Source organism: Sinohyriopsis cumingii, chromosome 14 (genome assembly GCF_028554795.1).
Source record: "Sinohyriopsis cumingii isolate HCF-2022 chromosome 14, ASM2855479v2, whole genome shotgun sequence".
Classification (NCBI taxonomy): domain Eukaryota; kingdom Metazoa; phylum Mollusca; class Bivalvia; order Unionida; family Unionidae; genus Sinohyriopsis; species Sinohyriopsis cumingii.
Genome location: NC_142974.1, coordinates 99,547,298 through 99,556,264, shown reverse-complemented (window position 1 = coordinate 99,556,264; position 8,967 = coordinate 99,547,298). Strand labels below are relative to the sequence as shown.

Below are 8,967 nucleotides of genomic sequence, written 5' to 3'. Positions count from 1 at the left end.
AGTGTTCGTGATCGTACAGGTCCGATATAAATGATAACGGCATTCGTTCGTAATCTCCTGTGGAATTGTATGTTTATTTCTGCATCCATTAATTTCTTAACGTGGGTTTTTAGAATAGTTTGGAACTAAAAGAGAATCTATGAAAAATTTCTAACTAGCGCAAAAATCTATTTATGAAATGTCATTTATTGAGAATGAAAATCAAATTTACTACTTGATGCAGAATAGTATGCAAATATAACCTGTAACTAGGCATTTTCTTGTGGCGTACGTTACATAATGGATACATTTTGCTACGTTACTCGGGTTTGTCGTTATGTATCCCGAGCTTGACCACTATATATAACGAAATGTTAACACTCTAGAGTTCGTACAGCCAAAGGTATTAATTGGGATCAGCCATGGTTTGGTTTCCGCTCTCGGTGTGTCTCAAATCTGTTTGTATAATGTGTCAACTCGCAAAGAGAATACAATGGAATCAGTGAGGGATAAAAGGAAACCCACTACAGCTTCAATACACTCCGTAATGGACTTCTACTAGATTGAGTGTATTTCCACTAGATTGGGTGGAAAATATACCAGTATGAGTGGAAGTCCACTACTCACTGTGGGCACATTATCCACTGCCTCTCTATCCAGTTCCACATGATTGAGTTGGCCATCCGTAAAACAAGATGCTTTACTGTATTCAGGAATTTTGTTGCTTATTTTGAGTGCTTCCATTTGTCAAAGAAAATAATACTGAACATGGGATTTACCGAGTCTTTCTAGCAGTGCCAATATTGTAGAACTAGCGTTTTATGTAGAAACAGCGGTAAGTACGCAATACCTTTTTATTGAAAACGTCACTTTGCCTAGAGACTCAATTAGAGATTTTATATCTACATTAGAGATTACACCGAAGGCATGTTCAATACAGCTGTCCTTCAATGGTGCTTAGAAGTAATGTACTCTGCAATGGATGGATTATTATTATACTGAAGATAGAATCATCGCAACAAAACAAATACGTTCACGTGTTATTACTGATTTGTCTTTACTCTCATTGAAAAGAAACACTCCTTACAAATCAGTTCTTTTGAAGATCCTTGATAACTGTAGCTAGTCTAAAATAGTGTTATCGAGCGCAACTTTACCAGGTGCTTGACGTTACAAATTACATATTAAGTACTTTGCATCCTAATAAATATTTTCCCGAGCATACATCTCGTCAGCCATGATTCCATTCAAGTGCTTTTGGGGTATGTGTTTTGATTGCACTATCAATAAAATATTCTCCTATTGGTCCGCTGTGATAACTGATACCTACTTCACCTGAGAACACGTATAAATAGTGAAGGTTTGATCCACCCAACATTGCGACTACAAGCTGCGAGCTGGTACAGTGTCATTTTCCAAAAATGAGAAATCTCACCTTGTTGCTGCTGCTTCTGGTTCTGTGTGCTGTGGCGTTTTCTGAAGGTATGTATTTGTTTTATTTTGCCATTCTATTTTCTTTATTTCTGTCTTTCTTTCTTTCTGTCGCTCATTCTTTCTTTTCTTTAATTTTTCATTTCTTCACTGTTCCAGAATTTGTTGTCTCTACGTATATGAGTATACAGAAGATTTAACAGTTAGTCTGTATCTATCTTTTTCTCTCCGAGTTATTTTCCTTAAACTTATTAATTGGAAGTATGAAATGCATTCGAATTATTTCGTATTCAAACTATATTCAAAGCAGTCTCCCACCTTGCGCCTTCCGGTAATATTGCGTGGTGGACCGCTTCGTCTACATAATATATCGGTCAAGCTTAGCTATAACTAAACTAAAAAATGTCCAAACAAATCCGAGACATTCTTAAAGCGTACTCTATGTGTCTTTTTCATATTGGGTCATTTTTCAATATGACGTACATCAGTAAAATCATTTTCAAACAGCGGTGTAAATATTACAGAACGATGCCCTTAAACTGAGAATTCATTCTCGTTGAGATTATAGTTGTTTGATTAGATGGAGATGTCCTTAATGGAACATAAAGACCGATATACCAATTAAAAACCCAGTGATTAGTGTGAATTGTTGCGCAAACCATTGAGAACACAATAAGGTACTTAAAATGCTGTTGGCAAGGCGCATGATTGTATGCTACATCGCAGTACTAGAGGCACGAAGATTTCTTGAAGAATGATGGTCACTAAGTTATTTCTGGTTATCAGATAATCTAGGGATAATAAATATAATCTACAGGAAAAGAAAACACAAACACATGCAGACATGCATATGGCACACAATCTAGGTGACGTGGACTTTGTGATATTACATTATTTTGTTCCTGTTTACCATCTAGTCAGAAACAAGTTACACTTTCATTATTGAGGTCCATTTTTGAAGAAATTGGTTCTCTTTTTTTATCTACCTTATCAGTGTATTTTTCAATGTTCTTATGCATTTCAACTATTTGTTTAAAAGGTAAAATAGAAGGATTTTTTATATTGAATCTGCAAGTTTAAATATAATATTTTGCCAAAAGCAGCAGAAAATTAGACAAACTGTCCATTTGTTCACTTCCTAAGAATGTTTCTCTTTTGGACAAATGTACAATATTTGGGTAAAATGGTGCAAAAACTTCAACAAAACGGTACCAAAACTGAGAAGTAATACTGCAATCATAAAGGAGATGCTCAATGCTTTCATTTTCACTCTTACAGAAAGTACATTTGTTGTCATCTAATATGTTAATTCGTTTCAGAAAATCATTAGTAGCGATTATTCTATGGATTAATTTAAAGTTAAAAGAGATCAACTTGGTATCCTTGGTACAGCATTTAGCCCGGCTATAAATCTCAGACCACTCCTCACTAATAATATTTGTATTAAATACTTGCATCCATGTTTCTTCCTTCGCAGTGTGTTGCCTTTTAGCTTTTTTAAAAAGACCTTTGTAAACAAACTTGAGTGAATTTTTTTTGCACGTTCATTTTTTTATCCTCCTGCTTATCAAACTTATTATGTACTAAATGGTTTTATATGAAGTTTTTCCATGCTTTTGGAATTTTGAATATTAAGGAGAAGTATTTCAAGAAATCTTCTAGTTTATTGTTGTATTATTTCAAAAGGTATTAAATGACCTACTAGATCATTCAGAATTTGAAAACCGGCTTCTGTCCAGGATTATTATTGATAGGACATTTTGGGGGGAACAAAATTTAAAATACTTTTGGATAGATACTCGTTAGAACTTTGCGGTTCCTCTTTCCAATTAGATACTGTTAAAATTAATCTCTCCAAAAACTGTTTTAATGAACTTGCTAAATTCTTCTAATTTCCTTCTCCCTAAATCCAAAAATCCTTTTTATTTCTGAGTGTATTTTTATTGGCTAAGTTCTGCCACGTTCCATTTTTCTTTTCCAGCAATCTTTTAACCCATCTTATCTTAATATACCATAATGAATTAAAATATGTGTATCATATTTAGTCCTCCCTCGTTTTCTGGGGAAACTATTATATCACGTTTTATTTTCTCTACTTTCCACCAAACACAAACTTAAGTAATGTGCGATTTAGTTCTGCTTCAACTGTTGCTGATGGGTTTGGAAGTGCTGATAAAAGATGTATGAATATGGGCAGAACAAGAGATTTGCAACAATTACTTTACCAACTATTGACAGATGTCTTTGGCTCCAGCTTGCCAGTATTCGCTTTGCCTTTGTTAATTTCTTTATATAATTAATTTCCACCATATTTTGTAAATCTAGAGACAATTCTATGCTAAGGTGTGTAAAGTTAGAAGACCAAAGTAGGCCCATTTCGGGACATATTCTTTCATTAGAAAATTCCTGTTTCCAATCCAAATAGCTTTTATTTTTGTTATGTTATATTTAGGTCCAGATAATAGAAAAAAACTTGCAGGATATTCAAAGCTGCTTCAAGAGAAAGCTGAGATCCATCAAGAACAATAAAAGCGTCATCGGCATACTGACCCAATTTATATTCACTGGCGTCAAAGATTAAGTCCCCATACATCCACATTTTGCTTTAAAATTATAGCTAAAATATCAACCCCAATGATAAACAAATAAGGTGCAAGGGGATCTCCATGACGACATTCTATTTCAAGTAAAAAAATATGACATATTCCCATTATTTATAACACAACTTTTAAAGTCATTACAAATGATATCGGTCTCCAGTCTTTTTCTTCCTTTGGTAGACATGTGATGACTCCTCGAGTCTGAAAATCTGAAAGTTTTCCAACAGTATATCCGTATTTTATTGATCTACATGTAAATCCCCCAAGAGACTTCCAAAATAATTTATAGAACTCTACAGTGAATCCATCCGAGCCAGAACTTTTTCTATTTTCCATCCGTTTTAGAGACATACCGAGTTCATTGATTGTAAGCAGACACCGCATGATTCTCTTTCCTCTTGACTAAGTTTAATATTGTGATTAAGAAATCTATTTCGAGTTTCTTGAGTAGCCTCATCATCAAGCTGAACAATTTTTTACAGTTCCATATAAAACTCTTTTTGAGCTTCTAAAATATCTATTTGGTCAGATATATTTGTCCCATCATCTAAAATAATTTCGTTTATTGTCTTATTGACATAGTTCCTTTTTTCAAGATTTAAAAAGTACTTTGTGCTTTTTTCCCCCAAATTCATACGATCTAGCTTTAGATCTTAATATAACACCTTCTAGGTATTTTTTCTTAGATTCCTCTAACTCTGCTTTTATTTTCTCTAAATGTTTCAGAGTTTCCCCATCTATGTTATTCGACAGCCCCCCCCCCCCAATTTCTATTAATTCCTGCTCAATTTTCTTTATTTAATCCCGTTTCTTTTTTGTTTTCCTAATATAATAACATATAGTTTCAGATTTTATTTTCATTTTCAAAATTTCAAAGAACATTTGATCATTATAGGAAAGAAAAACATGGAGAGAATCATCTTTATTTCCCCCTACACAATATTCATTTTCAGTGTCAGTTATACACTTTTTGACAAAATCAGTATACTCAATGTTCCTCAACAGTTGGGCATTACATTTCCAATATCCTTTTCCCCTTGGACACGTTGAAAACGCCACACTCAAAACAATAGCTGAATGATCAGTCTTATACACTGGTAAGATACACGCATCAGCTGTATTCATATGAATGCCATCCGATACAAGGAATTAATCTAATCTACTTTCTTTCAAGGGAGATTTTTGCCTACAGGTATACATCTTTAAGTTTTGATTGGAATTTCGTCAGGGATCAATTAATTCTAATTTGTTTTTCAGGTCTCGAATCGCTGCCCTAGAGTGTTGGTGTTTGTCATATAAAATATTATAACTATCCAAATCTAAGTCTTGAACAGAGTTCCAGTCTCCGCACATTATAAATGATGAGTTCTCAACAAATAAAATCTCCTCCTTTAACGTTTTAAAAAGAGCTAGAATTATCATCATTATAACCATACAAATTCACGAGGGTTATTCTGTTGCCATTAATTGTAATATCTAAAATATTAAATCTCACTTGACTGTCATGTCTTTCTCTATGAATTATAAATTCAAAAGTATTTCTAAAAAATATTGCAACCCCAGATTTTTGAATAAACTTAAAAGCCGATATTCGAAATCAAAATCCACTGATTATTGTACATTTTTGGCGTAAACTATTGGGGAAACTATTTGGCATTCGAAATGAAGATGGGACAACGCGTCACGCTATCTGTCACATAGTTGTAGTGGCATGGCGATTTCTTGCAGGAATATAGTCGCTCTCGTGCAATTATTGCTTTAATGGAAATCCTGGTGGGCTAAATGTTAAGAGTTGTGTGGTGAGACAAACACACAGAGAATTTGAGACATGATAGTTTGCCCAAATGTAAAAGAAAGAACCTAAGTCACAGAAAGAGCTGACTCATTCTTTTCACATGCAGAATCATGATGATCGAAAAATATTAATTTCTAACCTCATCGATGCTAATTTGTTTCCTCTAAAATGCGTTACGGAATTTTCAAGTCAGATACAATGGGTATAAAAAGGTTCATCACTATTATCATGCACCGAATGCCTCACTTACTTTCCAGACATAATCCTCTCTTCATTAAACATTTTTTGGAAGCTAGTCTTTCTGGCACATTTTTTTTTCTTCCGGAGTAATATGATACCTGCTATTTATAGTCCGTTTATGATGATGCAGTATTTCAAATCAGTCTATGTCAGCCGATTATGTATAAGCTGACACATTCGTGGAATTGGATAAGACATCATGAGTATGACGTATAATTACGTTTTAGACAACATTATCAAACCATATTGAAGTTTAGAAGAAATCGAAGTTATATCAATAAAATATCACTTTTATCTTTGTAAACAAATGAAAATTATGTAAATCTGTCATACTCCTGTACATTATTATCTCACTTGCGCAAGAAACGGACTTTGTTTGGAACTGACAAATCGAGGCCCATATTTATTGTTCACATGTTAATCATCCTTTTGAAATTAATCTCTATATTAATTATTATAATGCATGTGGGCACCAATAAATTTGCTTTATCCACAGATCTTGGAAAACAGAGAAGTTACTCGACCGAGGATGTTGCTGTGTTGGAATCTCTATTAAAGGACATCGAGGATGGAAAAGTTGACCTTAATGAGTAAATCTCTGCAAATACTGTACATTTTCTGTAAACTCTTCCATATTTATATTTTACGGATCTATAAGAAACAGCAGAAAATCAATGGTTGAAATTGCTCATGTTTCAGGGTCTCAGAACAGAAACATTTTGATCATAAGTCGCTCAATGTACATTGAGGTCATATTGATTATGCAATGACTTCTATACTAGCAATAAAAAAACAGAGAGGAAAATAGCTACAAGGTAGGTGATTGGCTGGCAAGATAGATAGATGGGCGGTCTTGAGCATTGAAGACAGGTTGTAGGTGAATCGGTTAATAAGAATGTACATTCATGTTTTGATAGAATAACTGTTTTATAAACAGAATGAGAAAAAAGTAGGGAGAGAAAAACCAGTATAGAAATAATAATGCCTGACATAAAGAACAATAACTCCAAAGACAGGCAAACACGCATATGTAATATAATAGCCAACAGGCATACACACAGATAGATAGATAGATAGATAGATAGATAGATAGATAGATAGATAGATAGATATATAAATAGATAGATAGATAGATAGATAGATAGATAGATAGATAGAGAGATAGATAGATAGACAGATAGATTGATCTTAGAAAAAATTATTAGCCTTCAGAATTTCACTGAATAAAGTTTTTCTTTTTCCACAGACTGCACAAAAATGAAGCCAGTAACCCTGATCGGAGGCTCTGGATCAGATGGCGATGGGGCAAGAAATGAGCTAACAAAGTCATAACCATTCAGATCTTCTACTCTAGACATCTTGCACAATTTATTATATACAGTGTAGTGAACTAGCTTTGGACGACTTCTCTTTAATTACTTTATAATATAACCTTTCAACATTTGACCTTGTCTCATATGTTAGGGATGAAAGTCAAATAAATATAATCTAATGAACGTATACGTGTGTAACCTGCGTAGATATAGCACCAACAGAATCAAGATGGCCTGCGAAATCAGCCTGCCCAACCTTACTCACTTTACTCTAGTATTCCTTGCTGCCCAGAACAGTGTTTTTGAGGACAATATAGTTCTGTTCATAACAAATTGTCAATATATTTTGTCTAATTTAATAAAGATATTCTGAGTGTATTCTATGTTCACTCGTTTTCGTCATACTATATTACGTGTAATTAACACGATATCTTACTGGTCTGATTATTTTAATGTATGCATTTCTCAACAAAGAATCAATAAATACCCTGTTTTGGCAGATCCGACTATAAGGTAATTTTAGTTTGGTCAGTTAGCCATCGGTAATGTTGACATCTTCCTGACACAGATCGTTTGAAGTTATTGTGTATGTACTTCTTAATATACAATCAATGCAGAGCCCGTTCTAAGGTATTTCGCCTTACAGGTCTTTTTGAAACAGGAAGCCAACCGTAAAGTGGACTGCTGCTTGACAAAACCTATGTTGAGTTGTGACCATGTAAGTTGTCCTCTATTGGAGTTCTAGCCTGCCTTCTAGGTCTCCGATAGAAACAGCAATAATATATAACATAACGAAGCGAAGCCAACAAGTGTTGTACAACTGAACAAACAATTTAATTAGCAACCTTATTCTTTGAATATGTAGGAGGCTGTTACGGTATTATGATGCAAATCCAGAATAATAAAAAGAGCTATATTAAAGTATGTTGGAATGTATTGGTCCACCAACCGTTAATATGTGGCATGATTCCATAGCTCCTTTCCTTTGTATTATTCACCATAGTAACATAATATAATTTTAGTCCACTGAGCACTTGTAGTTCCAAAGAACAATCCAAACAAATGTTTTTCTCACACATACTATCTAAATACAACCTAAATAGATTCTTGGTACTTAATACAAACATACTATTAGAAAAAGGAACGAATTTATTGTCCAAACCAAGAGATTTATTGTCACGTGTATGAGATGAGAATGCATTTGCTACTATTCCTAGCGACAATTTGCAAATATTTTACATCCTTAAGGAACCTACCTGTCCTAAAGTAATTTTTCAGAGAACCCACCTTATCAACCTATATATCGGGAAACAACCTGAACCTCTAAATAAGTTAAGGTTTTACAATTAATATTATTATTAATTATTATTTGTCCAGTGGGCGTCAACATGTTTTACCCTCGCATGATAGTTAACATGATCTTTTAGAATTGGTAGCATTCGTTTTTCGAAGTATGGCTGGAAACCCGACGCTTTTTTCGAAATGACATATGTTGCATGTTTTATTCTTGCTTCTAATACTACATAATTATCAGCTTGTGCAATTCCTTCGTCACCGAAAAGGGTGTTTACAACTGCTTTTCTATCTTGCACGTTGACGCCGACCCTAT

General features: G+C 33.9%; 1 long non-coding RNA gene across 1 annotated transcript; it reads left to right on the top strand.

The window, feature by feature from the left end:
- Positions 1–1,328: 1,328 nt before the first annotated feature.
- LOC149784478 (uncharacterized) lies at positions 1,329–7,736 on the top strand. The gene is made up of 3 exons (XR_016413878.1): positions 1,329–1,461; positions 6,542–6,635; positions 7,292–7,736. It is a non-coding gene; the product is annotated as an uncharacterized LOC149784478 (long non-coding RNA).
- Positions 7,737–8,967: the final 1,231 nt, after the last annotated feature.